The following is a 21,190-nucleotide window of genomic DNA, read 5'->3' as shown; positions in this document are numbered from 1 at the left end:
CCCATGGTCAACATGTCCCAGTTTCATTTTGGTGCTCCTCTTCAAGGCCACCCCCCCCCCCACCCCATTTTCTCCCAAAATTGCTTCTTCAGGAAAAATTACTCAAAATGTCTCTCCCTGTTTTGGCTGTTTCAGGCCCAAAGCAGTTTTATGACCAAGGAAGGCAGGAAACCTGGTGGTTCCTGCAGATTTTCAAGCATGATTAGTCTCAACCCCCCCCCCCCCCCCAGTGTCAACTAGGACCTTGCTCTGCATTTTATCCACTTCCATGGCCCTATGATACTCTGTCGCACTAACTGTTGCTTAGCCCTTCATAATTGCTCATGTCCATTCTGAAACTCTGGCCATTGGTATTTTTAATCCATCTGATGGCGCAGACTGAAACCGGATTTTAATTTTTTTTATTTTTTTAGCTGGATTGTATGTTTTGTTTTATGATGTTTGACTTTGTTGCATGGTCTCCTTTTGGAAATTGGATGTTTTGCCTTGTTGGAAACTGCCCTGAGTCCTCTATGAGAGATAGATATATAAATAAAGTTTTATTATAATATTATTATTATTTCAGTAAGAAGTTGATGAAGAGTTGAGATGTGATTCACTTCCTTGTTAAATAAACACTTCTAGGTGTAAATACAGTAATAATATAATAATACTTTATTTTTCTATCCTGCCACCATCTCCCCGAAGGAACTTGGGGTGGCTAACATGGGGCCAAGCCCAGAACAGAAACAAAATATAACACATTAAAACCAGTATCAATAACTAAAAAACAATGATACAACAATCAAATAAAATAAGCAATTAAAACACAACATACAGTAAAACACAGTGACCATACAAAATGAGGTAATGATACAAGCATCACCACTATGGATAAAAAGGAGTTGGTTGGTTAGTACATTCACACACAAATATACTAATATTGCTCTGCACAGCCCCCAGAAATGTGTAGGTCTTATGAGTAAAGAAAAGATCTTGAAACATATTGACAGTGTGGAGGTGAAGATGGGGTCAGGATGGGGTGAGAACATCCTAGAGGGGTCAATATAATCTCCACTCCTGAGTTGTTTTCCACCCTTGATGAGAAACAAGCATTATTACCTTGGTTTAAATTTGACTTGATATACTAATCTGTAGTTAACACTAACCTAAGTTCATTAGGACGTGGTTGCCATACATAAATCTAGCTCCTATCTATACTGAGTTAGTTTCAAACTGCTACCTACAGCTAGACAACAAACTCTCACAAAAGTGTGTGAATGAAAACCCTAATGTTCATCAGTGCTATGTGGTTTGTGTATTTATCATCCAGACCTCAAACTGGATCCAAAATTTCCTATAGAATCATCTGCACAGTGAAACAATCTTCTTCAATACCAGTTTGAAGCTGCATTAAATGGTCAGTGTAGATGTGCCCCTAGTTGGTTGAGCATGGAAATGTAAGGTTCTTATCTCTTTACTTCTAAGGAGGATGACAAGGAAAGAAGAAAGGAAGATCTGGGAATGAGGTTGTCCATAAAGATTCACCATAGTATTACATGTAAATACATCCCAACAAATATCATGAATCCAAGGGCCACTCCACACAGCCATATAACCCAGAATATCAAGGCAGAAAATCCCACAATTTCTGCTTTGAACTGGGTTATCTGACTCCACACTGCCATATATTCCAGTTCAAAGCAGAAAATGTGGGGTGGAAGGGGCCTTACTTTTGTGGTAGTGCTGATTGTAACTTGGAGTGTTTGAGGAGGATCTTGTCCTATTTTCAGATTTTTCAAATAATTACATTGTCTTGGACTATATGCAAGCCACATTTCAGGTCTCCAACTCATGTGTAAATAACAAAAAATGTCAACATGACTGAATTGCCAAGCTCATGTGTGAAAAGCCAAATGCATATCTTCCTCCCACGCAGGTGTTAAATCTTGACAATAATGCTATACTTTTCTATCTAAGAATTACATTTTCTTGACAGCAAAATGCAAAGAGTGTTGAGGTGGGGGAGGTTATAAAGAACATTTCAGCCTTATTTTCAAATGATTTCCTTTAACTTAACAGTTCTTCAGGTAGCAAAGCTATTTTTGGTGACAGATCAGTCCAGATGCAAACTATTATCACTCTCCCCTACCTTACAATGAGACACATTTTTCCTTTGCAGAAGTCTGATCTGAAAAGTTTGGATGAATTGGTCCTATTACAATAGTAATCATAAGCCATTGAAAAAGTGAGATTAAATGTTAACTATTTTCTGCTCAATACAGAATATGGTGAATGGTTGTTACATTAGCAAATGCAATGCAATCGAGTCCTGGTTTTAAAAAGCTAACATCTGGGGAACATTAGTACACAATCACCATTGTTTGGTCCAGGCCTGTGTTCAGTGTTGTTATGTTCTTTCTTGTTGACAATGGCATTGGCCTTGATTAGGGCTTATATTTATGTTTTACTCATTTCGTCTCTTCTTCTTAGACGATTTCAGTGCTACACAATTTTGATGGAGCAAAAACCCTTGTTTCCATTTACAGCATAAGCAATTTTGCGACAAAACAAAAGGTTTCCTTTTAAAACATTTAATTTTAGCAAAGGAAATACTGCTTCCAGAAACCGCTAGAAAATGACAGCTACTCCATCAATTTAAATAATGTAATTTACACATTCCATTTCCAGAATGTGGAAAAGAGAGTGTGTTTGCAAGTAAATCAAATCGTAGACCTCTACTTACTCTGATAAAAATATACACTCCTAACCGATCAGTGGTTACAGAGGTAATTATATATGCACTATAATTTGGTCTTTATACCAGCTGCTGTGCTTGAAAATAACACTTTCCTTACGAAGAACCTTTTCTCCTTTTAAATAATGAAAAAACTTACAGTTGTCAGCATAATATCTTGACATTTAGGATGCCAGCCTGTCTCTACTGGAGTCAGATGTGAAAATAAATAGATATTAAACTGTCAGTCAATGAAATTACAAAGTCAAGGAGAGCTCATGCAGAGATCCTGTGTGTTCTCTTTGATGGACACAGGTGTTTTATGAAATCCAACAGGGCCTTCAAGTGAATCTGAGGCCTTCTCCAGCAGTTTTGGATTAGTGACAACAGCTGGGATGAACTTCCTTGTGTCAGCCTGGGAGTTCACAGTAACCTCTGTGACTAAAGAATGAATACCCAAAAAGAGAGGGGAATAGAAAGAGAGAACAGAGGATAGGGGCACACTCTTTAAAGTTTCTGTCTGCTCCAGAATTGGAGAAGTCTGAAAGCTGCGAGCAAGCATCACAGACCTCTGGGAACTGGTGCAATACCCCTCTTAAAGAATGAAAGATACTCCCACCGGCCTTCCATACTAATGCAATCAAAATGCCAGAAAACGACATCATTTATTTATTATTCATCAGGCACTTAAAGTCAATCATCTTTCACTAATAAACATTAACACTATTAAAAATTAATGATCATCTCCACACCAGTAGAGAAAGATCCCTTTTGGCTTGTTTGATGTGTATTGAACCAAAGTATATCACATTCTTTCACACTGTTATCATTGTTGTTGTCACCATCTGACAGTAGCAGTCCACTTCTGGCAACACTGCCACTATACATTCTGATACCTCTGTCTCTTAAGCTTTGCTGTCCTTGCAAGTTGGCCATAAATTCTTCATTTTCCGTCATACAAAGTGTTCTCTCTCCATTCTTTGCTCCCATCTGTAAAACTCCAAATGTATTTGGCTAAAAAGTGCTCAATATCGCATACCAGCCGATGCTTCAAAATACCACTGATGTGCCGTGTTTGAAGAGAAATTGATGGAGCTTGGGCAAGGTTTGTTTTTGAACCACAGCTTCCTGAATCCCCTGCTCAGCATGGTCACTGTAAAACAAAAGGTTTAAGAAGTAACTCTTTTCCATCTCTGAAGTTAATTCTAGAACAATGATTCCCAGAAGCCTCAGTTGCCTTGGCCAATCATCAGATATTCTGGATGCTGAGATCCAGGGTGCAGCTACACTGTAGAATTAATGCCATTTGACACCACTTTGACTCTCATGGCTGAATCTTATGCTATAGAATCATGAGAGTTGTAGTTTGTTGAGATACCAGCACACTTTGGCAGGAAAGGCTAAAGACCTTGTAAAACTACAACTCCCATCATTCCATAGCATTCAGTCATGACAGTTAAAAGTGATGTCAAACTGCATTATCTCTATGGTGTAGAAGCACCCCAACACCTGGTAGACCACAGTTTGAGAAAGTCTACTCTAGAGTAACAGTGTCTCTGCATTGCCAACATTAAGCCACTTACGTTACCACTTCCTTTTCCATATCCGCCTCATGTGTTTCTTTCAATTATACAGTAAGAAGAAAAAGAAAAGAAAATACAAATATTTGGGAAATAGTTTAAAATACATTTCTTCAGTGTCAGGAAATCCTGGTTGGGGAGAATTATGTTGCACAAAATTTGAAAGTGGTATTTTGTGCAAAAAACAAAATTTCTAAAGCAGGAACAATTGGCCCTGTTCCTATATTACCTACATATTTGTATATGTGTTAACTAAGTAGTGCCTCCTTGTCTGACCTCACTACATTTACTTTACCAGGTAGAGTGATGGAAGTCTGTTCAGTTGGTGATTGGTGGGCAGGGAGCAATATATCCACATCACTCTCATAGCAAACAAAGCTGTGACAAGGACTTGCAATTGGAGTCCTGTTTCTGATCGTTGCAGCTTTGTTTATTGGTGCAGTGGCTGTAACCTGACTGGCAGTTGAACATCCCTAATTGTGGCTGATGTCTAGTAAAGCAGGTTTGGGAGGCCAGAGTGTGGAAATAGTGCCATGACTAACTAAACAGTGTTAGCAAATACAAAGCGATTAGAGATCTGTATTTTAACTGCAAAAAAAGAACACTAGGAAACAGCATTTTCTGCATAGAAAACAATGCTTCTGGGCAGAAAAATCTGTATCCTCACCAAGAAATATAACTTCCTTCAAAAAAAGGTGCAAATTTTGCACAGAAGTTCTCAACAACAGTATTATCTCTGCATATTTATTAATTTTGGTCAAAAAATGCTGTTCCTACAGAGAAAAACCTAGTTTCTGAGTAAAATTCCCATATGTGATTTTTTTTTTTCTGAATCAGTTCCAAACTGTAATTAGTCTTTGAAAACTGTCTTGGAAGGCATTGTAGCAATGAGAAGACTACTAAAATTATTAATTAGATCCTGAGACAATGAAATTAGTCAATAACTACATCCCTAGATGAATCTATAGAAGAACATGGACCTCATGGCTGGCCTGCTTGCTGCCACAGCCAGGTATCAGGCCCGGCCCAACATGGCACGCTGGCCACGCCCCGCGTTGGGCGCCACCTTCCCAGGGGCGCTATTGAACCCCTGGGAGGCGGGGCCACACCTGGCGGAGGCGGGGCCATGTGACGTGGAGGCGTGGCCAGCTCTGGCCCCGCCTCCCACGGGGCGCGCCATGGCGCAGCCAGGCCAGGGCGCACCCCGCGGGAGGCGGGACCAGCCACGCCTCCCATGGCGCGCGCCCGCTGCAGCGGGAGTCCTTTCAGGCTGTGGCCTGGAAGAAATCCTGCTGCAGCTTGGCTGCGCCAGGGCGCACCCCGCGGGAGGCAGGACCAGCCACGCCTCCCACGGCGCGCGCCCACTGCAGCAGGAGTCCTTTCAGGCTGCGGCCCCGCCTCCCATGCCGCCCACGCCGCGGGAGGCGTGGCCGCCCGGCGTTGGAGGCGGGGTTAGGGCGCGGGGGGCGGGGCCAGTCCTGGCCACGCCTCCTGCGGCGCAGGGGAGGGGGCACAAAAAAAAATTGCGTACCCCTTCGAATTTCCTCGGGCTGGTCCTGCCAGGTATTATCAAATTTTATAAAGAGCAACAAATGTTTAGATTTTAACTTAAATCCAACTAATCTGTCCCACCAAGAATAGACCAGTTGGATCAGATAGCTCCCATCTGTCAGCTCCAGTTCCCTATGCAGAAACATGAGAGAAGCCTCCAAGAGGATGGTAAAACATCAAACATCTGAGCATCCCCTGGACAACGTCCGTGCAGATGGCCAATTCTCTCACACCAGAAGCAACTTGCAGTTTCTAAAATTGCTCCTGACACAAAAAAAGGTGTCTAAATGGTGCTTCAAAATATGAGCAAATCCCAAATATTTTATTGTTCTCTTTGAATTCTGACTGATAAAGAATCCAGGCAATCAGGTTATTGTTGTACTTTAGCTGGCAAGAAAACAAATAAGCACAAACACAACTGGCCTTGGATACACCATGGTTTAGGGAGCACCCATATTTTCTCTGTCTCTGTGTTGGGAAAAACCTGATTGATCTGCATTATTTTAAAAGATACCAATTATGCTTGACTTAACTGGTTTCTGTTTGATAAAGTGAAGTCAAATAGTTGGGTTTTCTCATTTTTAAAGCAGTTTTTTATATTCTCTGTGAAATAAACAGTTTCTGTGGAACCTGTTAGAGCTCTGTAAACATGTTCTAAATAATTGACCAGCAATAATTTCATTGTAATACCATAATAAACCTTATTTGTATTGTCTAGCTTAAAATTCAGCTGAATGTAGTAGAACAAGCTAAACTTTAGGGAGGATTGCAGCCGGAGGAAAATGGGCCTAACAGGATTCTTTATACCAAATTACCTTAGCTTGTCATATGAGTAATTTGAATCCAATATGCAAAACCAAACTAAGATTTAAGGTATGGTTATTGACTATGTAACAGGAACATTTGGCAGGCAATGAGATGAATTAATCATCTTCTTGCAGCTTACAGTATATATTTTTGTGCCAAATCACTTCCCATAGAAATGCAATGACTGCTAGAACTAGGGAAAATATGGGAAATTAATTAAAGTACTGCAGTTGCCTTTTCTCTTTGCTTCTTTACAGATGTAGCTCACATTAAATTTCTGGCATGTACTTTGAAAGAACAGTGATGTGATCTAAAAATAAAGAGGTACATCAGGAAGATGTGTAATGTGAATCTTTCTTATTTATCTCTAAATTTTCACTGATACGTAAGAATAAATCTATTCATTTGTGCAAATCATCATCCTTTATATGGTGATGTGTAAGTGCTTCCCCAGAATGCCACTGATCTCAGTAGGTCTTGCTTTTGAGTAGACACGTCTAGAATTGCAGTTTAAAATGCTGTAAAGGTACACAAGCCTTGTGAATCATCACAAAACACATGGAACATTAATAACAAAACTACAGGAGCATCAGATAGTTGGAAAAATGATGTCCACCTACAGAAGCTGATTGGATAAGTTGTTCAAGACTCATGTACTAGATACTATGTTCTACTCTGATTTATTGTATGTATGGTTGTAAAAGCTAGATTTCAAAGCTGTAGGAAAGTTTGACAGATACCACAGACTGCCAAAATGATAAATACATGGGTCTAAGACCGTGGTTCTCAACCTGGGGTCCCCAGATGTTTTTGGCCTACAATTCCCAGAAATTTCTGGGAGTTGAAGGCCAAAAATATTTGGGGGCTCCAGGTTGAGAATCACTCATCTAAGAGCAACTAAAGCCTACACAAAATGACCAAACTGAGGCTATAGTACTCTGAACATATCATAAAATAACACAAATCACTGGAGAAGACCATGTTGCTTGGTAAGGCAGTAAAAAAAGAGGAAAACCACTTTACAGGTGGCTAGACTGGCCAAGAAAACTACAGCCCTGAATCTGCAGGACCGTAGCAGGACTGTTATAATAGGACATCTTGGGAGTATCTCATTGATAGGGTCACCATAAGTTGAAGCTGATTTGACAGCAATTAATGACAACATCTATGGTTATGCAACAGTCTAGTGGTGGAAAAGACATGACAGCTTGTTCCCCTTACTCTGTCCTCCAACCAAGGGAAATGGCTAAAGAATATATAAGAAAAATAGGGATATTATGTTTGCTGTAACTCCATGTCTGCTTCCCTCAGTGATTGCCTTCCTTTGCCCAATGGTAGATCTGGCCCTAACCAAAATATAGTAGTGAACCAAGGATCCCTAGCCAAGTTTGCCTCATCAGTTGAGGCAGGACTAACACAATGGTGAGATCTTTCCTTGAATATGATTTGTTGCAGTGTTTGCTGCTTTGGCAACTAACACCCCTGTGCTACAAGTTCAACATAGACAGTTTGATGAACTGTGGAAAATAACCACAAATCTAATTGACTGAATATCCTTTGGCTTTCCCTCCTCTTTTCCCAGGCGCAAATGACAAAACCCTTAAAGCTGATGAGACAATAAATGCAATTACGGTGCAAACTGGCTTTGGCTGTCAGGGTTTCATGCTGCCCTTACCTGTTTTTGCCATCCATCCTAAAGGAATCGTTTAAATTTGCCCCTATAGTAGTCTGCCTATTAGCTTTGGTAATGAATTTACTAGTGCAAAAGACCACTTGCAGGGCTGTTTGAAACGTAATGAATGCAATTATTTAGCACCAAACTGGGGCACCAGCTTTCCCTTACTTGACAAGAATAATTCTTTATTCTCTCATTAGCCATGGGCCTTGGTCCCAGTAAACTAGTTATTGAACCACTCATTTAAAGGAGCTTTGCTCTAAGTGTGCTTTCCTTATTTAACCCCGACAATTTCTTATCATTTCTCCTCACAGCATCCTTGCATGCAAAAAGTAACCCTCTTTCGTTGCTGTTGTTGTTGTGTTGTTGCAATGATGAAAAAATCCAGAAGACAGGGAACTATTCCTAGCAAGAGGCTACTAGACAAGGCCCCTTGCTTATTTTGCTTGTAATGGATACAAAACTGTATGGGGCGAATTGACATCTTGTAAACTCTATAGGAAGTCTGCAACAATGAATCACAGAGACAGCCACTTACTGAGTAGTATATGTTTGAGCATCCCACACATGCGATGAGAGAAAAGGAGAGGGCAAGAAAGGCATGCAAGCAAATATCAGCCACTGGGAACGAGCTGCTACTGAGAGGCATATCTTAAATTTAAAACAGGGATGTTACTAGTATGAGTAGAATGATAAGTGCAGCAGTGAGGACACTACTACAGAATGAGCCCAAACTCACAGGAGATATATTCCAACACATAGACATGTGGATACCTGAAACTACAGATAATAGCGAATCATTCATATATATATATATATATACACACACACACACACACATACATACACATACACACACACATATACACACACACATATACCATATATATATATATATATATATATATGTGTGTGTGTGTGTGTGTGTGTGTGTGTGTGTGTATATGGTGTGTGTGTGTGTGTGTGTGTGTGTGTATATATATATATATATATATATACACACACACACACACACACACACACACACACACACCATATATGTGTGTGTGTGTGTGTGTGCATTACAATACTTGAGCAAGAGGCATACCACAGAATTGCATTGAAGAACTTAGAAAGACCCAGAAACACTTCTGGGGAGGGAATATTTTTTTGGAGCATGGATGGAGGAAACTGTGGACATTAAATCAGTAAATAAGGGGGTTGAATGGTAATTGTAAACTCAGGATAAATATATGCATTTCTGCACAAAAGTAAACCTCATTGATTTCAATGAGATAACTCTCAGTAGGCTTTGCTTTAAATCAGTGGTTCTCAACCTGTATGTCCCCAGGTGTTTTGGCCTGCTCTGGAAGCTTTCAGGAGAGACCATGCCCCATGGGCAAGAGACAAAGAGAAAAAGAACTACAAAACCTACTCAGGAGTTATGTAACATCAAGGTTACACTTTGCCTACTGATGTAGGATTATAGAATCAAAGTCACAATAGGAAACAGAAAGTGCATAGTCTGTGAGCATATATTTGGCCACAACTTGAATTTGTTAATCTTAACCATAAGATCAAATTTAGCATGTGGAACCTGATCACAAACAGTTCTGAGGAAGCCTTGCCAATGGAAAGCTGCTTCCCAGACTTTGTGGGAGGGCTGTGTTATCATTCAGAAATGGTTTAGTTCATTGATCATTTGAGTAATCTCAGTTGAGGACTGTAGGTGGCAACGAGGTGTTCCATCCTTTTGTGTTTTTGGTGTGTCTTACAGTAGATTATTCTGAAATATTTATCTTGCTTTGTTGACAGCCTCTAAATTTTAAACTATCACTCACTATGTAAAATAGAATACATAACAAGAATGGTAATATAGGGACAAGAAACCTACCACAAACCCAGATGCCAACTCTGTTCATGCATCTACTCTTGGAGCAACATTACAAAGGCTAATAATATCGCTCACAACATCAATGATACATTTACTTGCTTTTCCTCCAATGTGATATATGCCATTCTTTGCCAGGAATGCCCTCTAAACTCTACATTGAACAAACAGAGCAGTCTCTACACAAGAAGATTAATAGACACATACTGACATTAGAAATGGAGGTACTCAAAAATTAGTTGCAGAACACTGAAACTTCCCTAGGCTGACAGCAAGGGATTTACAAGTTGTGCTCTTTGAACAAAGAGATTGCAATGGAAGACTGGCGGGGGGGGGGGGGGGGGAGAACCACAGAATTGAATTATATCCATGAATTCCAATCTCTTAGCAAAGGTATACAGTGAAAGAAGGAAGTGCAAAAGCTGGGTTGCAGTTCATCAAGAAAAAAAGATTATGGCAACCAGACTGTTTGATAACTGGCAAATAGAGGGAGAAAACATGGAGGCAGTGACAGACTTTGTATTTCTAAGCACAAAAATTACTGCAAATGCAGAAAATCAAAATACATTTACTTCTTGGGAGGAGAGCAATGACCAGCCTCAATAAAATAGTGAAGAGTAGAGACATCACATTGGCAACAAAGATCCACATAGTTAAAGCAATGGTATTCCCCGTAGTAATCTACGGATACGAGAGCTGGACCATAAGGAAGGCTGAGCGAAGAAAGATAAGACGCTTTTGAACTGTGGTGTTGGAGGAAGATTCTGAGAGTGCCTTGGACCGCAAGAAGATCCAACCTATCCATGCTCCAGGAAATAATGCCCGGCTGCTCACTGGAAGGAAGGATATTAGAGGCAAAGATGAAGTACTTTGTCCATATCAAGAGAAGACAGAAAAGTTTGAAGTAGACAATGATGCTGGGGAAAATGGAAGAAGGAAAAGGGGCCAACCAAGGGCAAGATGGATGGATGGTATCCTTGAAGTAACTGGCTTGACCTTGAAGGAGCTGGGGGTGGTGGCGGCTGACAGGGAGCTCTGGCATGGGCTGATCCATGAGGTCACAAAGAGTCGGAAGCGACTGAACGAATAAACAACAAAGGTATGAACAAAGACAGTGGCTTCATTGTACACTACATGTATTAATACAAGAGCCCTTGCTACTGCATATATAACAAAAATAATCTTTCAAGAAGAGTTCTCAACCTGGGAAATTGATTTTGTTGAACAGATTTATTGTTTTCACAAATCACTAAATGACTATTGGAAAATTCAGGGAAAGGGGCATGATTTGTGTCTTATTTAGATCCTATTACATTCCACATCTACATAGTGTAAATATGCCTGATAATGTTACACTTTAATATCATTCTGTACTGCACCTGAAGATGTGGGTCTAGTAGCTCATACTAATATAAGTAGTTAATCTTAAAGGTGGCACATTCCCCTCCCTTCCTCCTTTTTATATTTTTAAAAGTGGCATTTGTTTGAGCAGATGGACCCATAGTGCAAAAAAGACCTGCAACAGGGAATCCTTGTTAACGTTTTTATTAGCTGCTATCTTCAGTGCCTTGAATGATGATGCTCTTATATATCAACATACATCATAGCAGATCCCCAAGTCCTTATAAAAATAATTTGGGCATGACAGTTGTGAGAAAAACAGGTGTGCAAAAAGAAAAACAAGGTAGGGAATTGCTCTTCTACATTGAATTTGGCCAACTGTGAGAAATTCAGATTTTTAAAAACCTGAAAAAAAATCACCCATCCCTAACATGTGTAAATGTGAGAGATAGATCTTTCATGGCAGAAACTCTTTTCAAAACAAAATGTATATATCATTGTATTCAGGTAAATTGCATGCCCTATACAGGCACCATATATGAAGTAAGACTTTCTCCCACATGGAAATGCCTGCCACATATCATTGCTCCACATTTTGTTACTTGCTCAGATGTCTGGGATGCAGGACAAAAATTTCTTCTTAAACTTTGTTCAGATTGGTGATTCTCAATCTCTGCTGCTCCACAGTAGTAGCTGAGGCTCCTGGGAGCTGAAGTCCGAAACATTTGGAGAATCACAGTTTGAGGCTGGATCTATACTTCCCTATATCCCAGGATCTGATCCCAGATTATCTTTTTATCCCAGATTATCTGGCAGTGTATCAAAAGCAGATAATCCACATTATTCGCTTTGAATTGGATTATCTGAGTCTACACTTCCATAGAAAGTCACTGAACTGGATCTTTCTTTGCAGAAAATGAAGCAGATGTTAAATGTGAAATTTTCTCTGGTGTGTGAACGATAATCAAATATTTGAGATTTAAGATGTCTTAACAAATTAAAAGGAGTACAGCATAATTATCAATGTTAAACTAGAATTAAGACTTCATCACTCCCAAAAAGTGGGTGACAGTGAGGGGATTTGCCAGGCAGTGAGGCAAATCTGGCGGTCAGTGGGGGAAACCGGTGCCAATTCTGTGTCCAATCCATGTGTCCAATTCTGGGCACCGCAACTGAAGGGAGATGTTGACAAGCTGGAAAGTTCCCAGAGGAGGGTGACTAAAATGATCAAGGGTCTGGAGAACATGCCATATGAGGAGCAGCTTAAAGAGCTGGGCATGTTTAGCCTGCAGAAGAGAAGGCTGAGAGAAGACATGATAGCTATGTATAAATATGTGAGGGAAAGTCATAGGGAGGAGGGAGCAAGCTTGTTTTTTGCTGCCCTGGAGACTAGGATACGGAACAATGGCTTCAAACTGGAGGAAAGGAGATTCCACAAGAACATTAGGAAGAACTTCTTCACTGCGAGAGCTGTTTGGCACTGGAACTCTCTGCCCCGGAGTGTGGTTGAGGCTCCTTCTTTGGAGGCTTTTAAGTAGAGGCTGGATGGCCATCTGTTGGGGGTGCTTTGAATGTCATCTTCCTGCTTCTTGGCAGACGCTGGATTGGATGGCCTGTGAGGTCTCTTCCAACTCTATGATTCTATGCTTCTATGACCTGCATGGCTGCTTTCCCCATCACAGAGGGGAAAGTGTCACTGCTCAGCTTCCCCCCATGCTCGCCCCATTCTAACCAATGGGAACACAGGAAGCCTCCCATGTTCTCAGGGCTCTGCCCTAGGATGCTGCCAGGATGGAGCCCTGCCAAAAGTAGCCCTGCCTCGTGTGATGGGCTTTGGCAGATTCCGTCCTCCCAGCGTCCTGGAAGCATCACAGGACAAGGGAAAGGTAAATGTGATGAGGTCCTTAATCCATTACTAGTAATAAAACAACTCAAAACCCATACCGAAAATTAGAAAAAGTTTTTTTTAAAAAAAATACAGCTCAGACAACACAGCATTCTCTTTAAAAAGCTTCCCTTAAAATATTTCAGTTCTAAACAAATTTCAGATTATTTTTTTTTAAAAAATCCTTTAATCTGCCAATGGAAGTCCAAGAAAGAAGCAACCATTTTACCTTCCTAGGAAAGCAGTTCCAGAGTGTGGGGGCAGTGATCTAGATGGCTACATTTGTTGTCTTACTAGTCATACCTGGGAATATATTAGGAATGAAAGAAGGGCCTCTTCTGAGAATCTCAGGCCCAGACAGACTCTTATAAGGAAATACAGTCTAGCACACAGTCTGAACCTAAGCCATCCAAGGAACTAAGTAGATCAGAAACACTTGTGCATGAAAACAAATATTTTCAGTGCATACAGGATCCACTTTAAATGCTTTTTGCACAACCCCATATATTCCTATTTACTGAATTCTGGCATCTACTCCAGATGTACTTCTATAAACATTTACTGTCTTGATCAAATTCTGGAAAGCAAATTGAAATATATTGGACTTTTCAAAAGCCTCAAGCACAAAAGTCTCTGCACAAAACAGTTTTTGGTTATTTGTCTGAAATTTGGAAAGTTTAATTCTCTCAAAAGATGATACTATGCAGTCTAGATAGATGAGAGAGAGAGAGAGAGAGAGAGAGAGAGAGAGAGAGAGAGAGAGAGAGAGAGAGAGAGAGATGCAGAGCTTCTCTACCCTATTGGAAAAATGACTGCTGTGCCAGGGAAACTATGATATTACCTCCAATCACTGATTGATCTCGCCATTCAGAATCAATTGGAGGACTTGGATGAGCCACTACAGATTAAGCCTAGAAATATGTTGAATTAAGGACAGGTGTCAATTGTTCAGGATTACTGCTAGAAAGCAAAGGAGTTTGCCAGCCACATATCCTGCTCACATATGATTATTCCTTGCCATTGTTGTTGTATGTCTCTAAATCATTGTTATATGTCTTTAACCATGCTTTCACACCAGGGCTTGAAAGCGGGCAGCCCCACATTTCTGCCTCCTTGTTGTGGCTCAGCCTCTGTGTGATTCTGATGACAATTCTGGGATGCAGTTTCAAGATGATGGGATTCAGGTTCAGGATGAGTTTCAAGACGATTCTGATGGGAATTATGGGATTCAGGTGCAGGGTGTTCCTGCTGTGGAAAATGAAGAGCAGGGAGGCTTTCCCATGGGAAGAAATGTTATTAATGAGGATGGTTCTCAGGTGCAAGAAGCAGGAAGGGAGAGCAGCTCCCAACCTCAGCCTGATAACACTAACAAAGCCTGTGGCTTTGATGATCGAGCTAGTCGTCTGGAATTTCGGGGGTTGCACAGAAGTCTTCAAATAGCAAATAAGAGGGAGGTCAAAGGGCAAAGAAATGCCTTCATGTTATGCTATTAAAGTAGTCGACTGAGAGGGAAATTTTCATCAAAGCAATTTCCTCGCTTGGATCAAGAACCAAGACTGCTTTCCTGTATTATCTTATGGCTTGAATGTATTGGGAAATCATCCTGGACTACTCAAGTCCAAATGTAGTTAGATAGATGATAGAGTTAGATTGAGGGAATCCTTTCCCTGTTTCCAAAGCATGCCTAGATAGGCTTTACTGTGTTTCACTCTATCCTGTTTACGTGACATCCCTTACTTTGAAGTTAGTAAAAATGTGAATCTTTAGGGACACTAACTTCCCATTGGTCAGAATGTCTTTTATGGCCCCAATAAACTGGACCATGCGGTTGGAACCATTTTGGTTCTCTCTTCTCCCTTTGTTCTTCAAGCTAACAAGCAGCATCCTGCTATCTCTCCTGGCAAGAGGTAACTATGTAGATGTTTGTTATTTTTCCTTTCTTATTTTTCCTAAGAAACCAGTCTATAGTAATCTAGACAGCTCCCAAGCCTTTCTATCTACAATGGAGTTCTTTTTATCTAAATAAATACTTTTTGAACTTTTATTGAGACTCTGCAGTCCATTGCAATCCTAAAGGATTCTCTTGCTCACCAGTGTAAGTAACTGTTGCATTTGAAAGCACTGCTTTTGCTACTCTGCTGATTTTGGTGGAATCTCCCTCAGAGAGGGTTAAATTGAGTCTAACCGCTCAGAGATTACCACAACAGGATGTAACCTCGTTTCTGGGACTTTGGTGTCTATTGAAAGGACTCTACTTTATGTCTATTGTTCCCATGGATTTGTTTCTTACAGCCTTGTTTTGCAACTATCTTTTGGAACTGGGTTGTTGTATGTCTTTCGGGCTGTGTGGCCATGTTCCAGAAGCATTCTCTCCTGACGTTTCGCCCACATCTATGGCAGGCATCCTCAGAGGTTGTGAGGTATGGAGAAAACTAAGCAAAGAGGTTAATATATATCTGTGGAAAGTCTAGGGTGAGAGAGGTCAGTGTGAATGTTGTGTAGTTAATCACTTAATGTTGTGTAGTTAATCACACAACATTCACACTGACCTCTCTCACCCTAGACTTTCCACAGATATATATTAACCTCTTTGCTTAGTTTTCTCCATACCTCACAACCTCTGAGGATGCCTGCCATAGATGTGGGCGAAACGTCAGGAGAGAATGCTTCTGGAACATGGCCACACAGCCCGAAAGACATACAACAACCCTGTGATCCCGGCCATGAAAGCCTTCGACAACATATCTTTTGGAACTATACTTTTGCCTTTTATGAACTGCTTTTTCCCCATTTCCTAATAAACTACAAAAGACTACATTCTGTGTGCAGCCTGGTGTCTTTAGCAAGGTGAAGCTAACCTGAGGTGTGACACTCCTGCAGAATTCTGGGAAATGTAGTCTAGGGCAGGGCTTTTTGAATTCTCAGCTTCAGAGGTCATTGCCGTCCCAAACTACATTACCCAGAATTCTGCAGACAGCAGAAATGTGAGGCTGCCCACCTTAAAGTCCTGGTGTGATAATGTAATTAGTCATTTATGACTTACTGTAAGCCTAAGAAGAACCAATCACAAGTTTTTCTGAGACGTAGAGTGTGTGGCTTGTCTGAGGTCACCCAGTGGTTTTCATGGCCAAGTGGGGATTCAAATCTCCAATCCAATGCCTAAATTACTACACCACACAGGATCTTATACGCGGACTATATAGACCTATCTTGTCTGTAACATGAATCCATGAGTCATAAGTGCAGCTGATCTTGAGTAGCAGTCACACTGAGTTATGTTCCTCCTCAGCCTGCTATTCAAGTGCCTATTCTCCTTTCTTATGATTCTTCATCTATAAATCCAATACAAGATTGCTCTAGTCTTTCAAACAAAGGAGTGTTCTCTGCAAAGTAAAACACATGTTTGTGCTATGGACCTAAGTACAGTAGAGTCTCACTTATCCAACATAAACGGGCCGGCAGAATGTTGGATAAGTGAATATGTTGGATAATAAGGAGGCATTAAGAAAAAGCCTCTTAAACATCAAATTAGGTAATGATTTTACAAATTAAGCACCAAAACATCATGTTATACAACAAATTTGACAGAAAAGGTAGTTCAATATGTAGTAATGCTATGTAGTAATTACTGTATTTACGAATTCAGCACCAAAATATCATGATGTATTGAAGACATTGACTACAAAAATGTGTTGGATAATCCAGAACGTTGGATAAGCGAGTGTTGGATAAGTGAGACTCTACTGTATATAGAACTAAAACCACAGATAATCAAACACCCCTGGTTCCATATGTGTGGCAATGCAAACAAAATTCAGATAGACCCCAGTATCTGCTGGACCAACACCCAGAATTACACTTACCAACAGAAGTACATTCTACCTAAGCCTTTTCTAGGCCCTCCAGTGTTATTCTATGGTATGCTTCCCCCAGAAATTATCCATTTTAATAGGGTTTGCTATTATCTATGGTTTCACATTCACACAGTAAGTCTAGAAACATATCCCCTCAGATATGAAACAGCAGAGGCATTTTCACTGTGAACTTTCATATTGAGGGAAATACTTTAAAAAAGAAATTACAAAAAGTAAAGAGTAGGAAAGGAAAGACTAAATAGGATTTGAAAAGGATTCATTTTCTTTGAAGCATTCAAGGAAACAGCCTATACCCTTGCAAAAAAACACACTCAACTAATTTATTTAAAAATATCAGTTCCTTCATAGCCAATTCAGTCAGCATAAGGCAAAGAAAATACTTGGGGCTATTTTACACATTTACAGAGAGAAAATGGAGTTTCGGCTGCATCCAGTCAGCTTTCTGATGATTGTTCCAATACAGTACACATTTATGTTTCATACTTGAAATATATGAAGTGTAAATATGCATACCCAGATATCTGACATGACCTTTGGAGGCAAGAAAATTTACTGAGAAATAAAGAATTAAGGACAGCTACCTGTTTACCAGAATTACAGTCAAGACTTTAGATTCAATGTTATTCCCTACTAATAGTCAATCAAAGATTTCATCATTCCCCTACAAAGAGAGATTGGCTGGAAAACTTATATGCCATATGACATTCACATACCTTTCAATCATCCTAATTTGGGGTAGTCTAGATTAATACTCCGTCATCCCACTTTTCCAGATACTGTGGAAATGTCCCAGCTTCTTTCTCATTGTCCCCTCTACCCTTCGACTTTTTTCAGTTGGTAAAAACATTGGTTCATGCATATATACATGTACAGTAGAGTCTCACTTATCCAACATTCGCTTATCCAACATTCTGGATTATCCAACACAATCTGCCTTTTAGTAGTCAATGTTTTTGTAGTCAATCTTTTCAATATATCGTGATGTTTTGGTGCTAAATTCGTAAATACAGTAATTACCACAGAACATTGCTGTGTATTGAACTGCTTTTTCTGACAAATTTGTTGTAAAACATGATGTTTTGGTGCTTAATTTGTAAAATCATAATGTAATTTGATGTTTAATAGGCTTTTTCTTAATCCCTCATTATCCAACATATTCGCTTATCCAATGTTCTGCTGGTCCGTTTATGTTGGATAAGTGAGACTATACTGTATATAGATTTGTTTTACTGTCTTTTAGGAATATGTAAATTGAAAATAAAAAATATTAATCTCTTCAACTGGTAAAAACTTAGTTCAAAGTGCAAAGGTAGTTTGCACTAAGTTAACTCAGAAGGTGGGAGAATAGAAAACTTTCCCAAAACCAAGCTCTTCATTTCTAACTTTTGCCATCTTGACCCCTCTTTGATTTTGCACATAACAGTTTTCCTCAGTGAAGTGCTACATGTAAAATCTTATTAGAAAAAATATTGGGGCCATTTTAATACAAGAGTGAGCAACTGCCATGGACATAGAGACCGATTTCCCAATAGCAGGCTGCAACATACAATTTTTAGCCATAAAAAATTGTGTGTGTGTGTGTGTTCCTCACTTAATAGTCACACTCTTCATTCATTCAGCCATAACCCACTCTGGTTTCCTCCCACCAAACAGGGAAGTATTGGGGAGCTTAGGAGGAAGCCTAGACAAATTGGAGGATGCTTCATGAAGCACATGAAATACACTTTCCTCACAGATTTAAGTGATGCAACACCATCCCTTAATGCTGGTACCATGGAGTCTACCAAATCTAACACCATAATATAAATAAATCTGCTCAATTGTAAGCTTTCTGATGAATTAGTTGGTACAGGATGGTGTCTCTATTTAACACATATACTGATTTAGGTATTGTGTGCTATTTGTTCAATTTTTTTGTAATGCTCTGTTCTAAAACATCAAAGACAATGGGCTATGGGCATGAAGGCCAGTGGTAACCAATGGCTTTCATTTCAGCAGTGTGAATATGCCTGAGTTTTAGTGCAAATTTGAAAGAAACAATTCAAAATTCTGAACCTATTTTAGGGATGGCATTCAACACACTGGTGGCTTGCTTTAAAATTTAGACCAAAACTTGGAACACATTCAGAACTCCACTGTCATGGAAGCCACCAACTGCCATATCTAAAAAGATAATTTGAGAATCCATGGATTCGTTTTTTCTATCTATATGTGAACTCTTTGCAGTCAATGAATGCGGGGGAAATAGTAGTATTACGCTTAGGTAATATCAGAATGCAGCTGAGCATTCAAAGAGGTTCCTCTTTAATATTGGATCAAATCAGTCCCAAATCTGTTATAAATGGTTCCATTCCATTGTTATTTCTATCTTGGATGAGTTCTTCATTTCCTCTTTTTTCTCACCTTTCCCTGATCACACTGAATGACGGAAACACTGAACAGTCCTTGCAGAAAGGTCGATTCAGCTGTGAATGTCATGGGGAATTATGTCAAAGGCCCTTCACGCATATCACATGTAAGAAGTTCACTGCTGGGATAAAGCTGAAAGAGAGCTCATAAGTCAAATCCCCTTTGGCTTTATTTCACCATGATCTTATCTTGGAGAAATTTAGGCAGTGAAATAATTGGTGACAGAGTTCTAGTCAAAGGAGGTTTTATTGAATGTAGGATAACCTGGCAAGCCACTGAAATGCTGGCCTCTTTTTCTTCCTAGCCTGCTAAAAGATTATTGGCAGTTTTAAAAGTTCTATTATAACAAATTATTTCAATATATTTTCCTGGAGTTAGAGCCATTTTTGTTTGGAGAGGGTTATCCTTGGAATATTAAATTCCTGTAATGTTCCCAGAAAAACTGCCATCTTCATGATCTGCTTTTATTGGCTTCTTTCCTTCAGTTGAAATGTTGAATTTCCAAGTGCTAATTGTAATATTTTGAATAAAAGTGGGATAGGGGAAATGAAAGCTACAATGTCATTGAGGTGAGTCTTAGCCTTTATTTGGAGATAAAGTGTGGCATATTGGACAGTTCATTCAAAGTTAAGGACTAAACTCTAGGGCAGACATACTACCCAACTTGACATCAATCACTTACCAGTCCTGGGTGGAGCTTAAGTCTCCTGGCTGCCCTCCACCACTTGCTGCTTTTTCCCCCAAACTGTTTCCTCAAGGAAAATGTCTCCGTTTGGTGGAAAAAAAAGTGATATATTCACATGTGATATAACTTCATGGCAAGGAAATGATGCAAACAGCTGCAGTTATAGATGCATAACGTGTTGTCATATATCTCTAATTTGTTTTTATTCACTGTCCCTGGTTGCGACACTACTGTCATAATCATAAATGTCCTTGAATTCTGTTTTACCAGTCAGTAGTCACTGTGAATAACAAGGTCTGTTCGAATGACTGGGGTGCTGTATACTCATGTTTCCATCCCTTCCACCAATGATCTCTGGAACAAGGAGGAATTGCAACAGGGATTCTGCTTCCAGTAGTCATGCTGGAGTTCACTGAAAAGAGGAGGTGAAAATGTCAGAATGTAATGTTTCTATCAACCGAGGAACAGACCTCTGTCTTTCACAATTACTACTATTACTATGATTCCATGGGATTCCATGATATCATACATTAATTAGGGCAATGAGAAGACATTGTGGAACTTCTCTGGAAGGCTGAAAAGCCCTCCTGCACATTGTGAAATGGCTGCGCAGAAGTCTTTCAGGCTCTGCGAAAATAATAAAAAGCAGGTAGATTTTTTTTAAGTCAATTGAAAAATATTCACTTTATCCTGACCCCCAGAGGCCCCTTATGACCAGGGGGAAAACTGCATTTGAAATAGCTACTGTATATTTGCTAATGTTAAATAGCTAAAGAAAAAATAATTAATGCCAAAA

At 39.8% G+C, this 21,190-nt stretch overlaps 1 long non-coding RNA gene across 1 annotated transcript in view; it reads right to left on the bottom strand.

Annotated features, from left to right (window-relative positions):
* LOC103278649 (uncharacterized) overlaps nucleotides 1–20,970 on the bottom strand; it is a 145,527-nt gene extending 124,557 nt beyond the window's left edge. Inside the window, exons 1-2 of the long non-coding RNA XR_010005315.1 lie at nucleotides 20,392–20,970; nucleotides 2,877–3,869 (exon numbers count right to left, since the gene is read on the bottom strand). This is a non-coding gene — a long non-coding RNA (uncharacterized LOC103278649). The remainder of the gene's footprint in view (nucleotides 1–2,876; nucleotides 3,870–20,391) is intronic.
* Between the last annotated feature and the right edge of the window lie 220 nt (nucleotides 20,971–21,190).

The sequence above is a fragment of the Anolis carolinensis genome, chromosome 4 (genome assembly GCF_035594765.1).
Source record: "Anolis carolinensis isolate JA03-04 chromosome 4, rAnoCar3.1.pri, whole genome shotgun sequence".
Taxonomy (NCBI): domain Eukaryota; kingdom Metazoa; phylum Chordata; class Lepidosauria; order Squamata; family Dactyloidae; genus Anolis; species Anolis carolinensis.
Note: the sequence above shows the minus strand (reverse complement) of the source record. Positions and strands in the feature narration are given on the sequence as shown.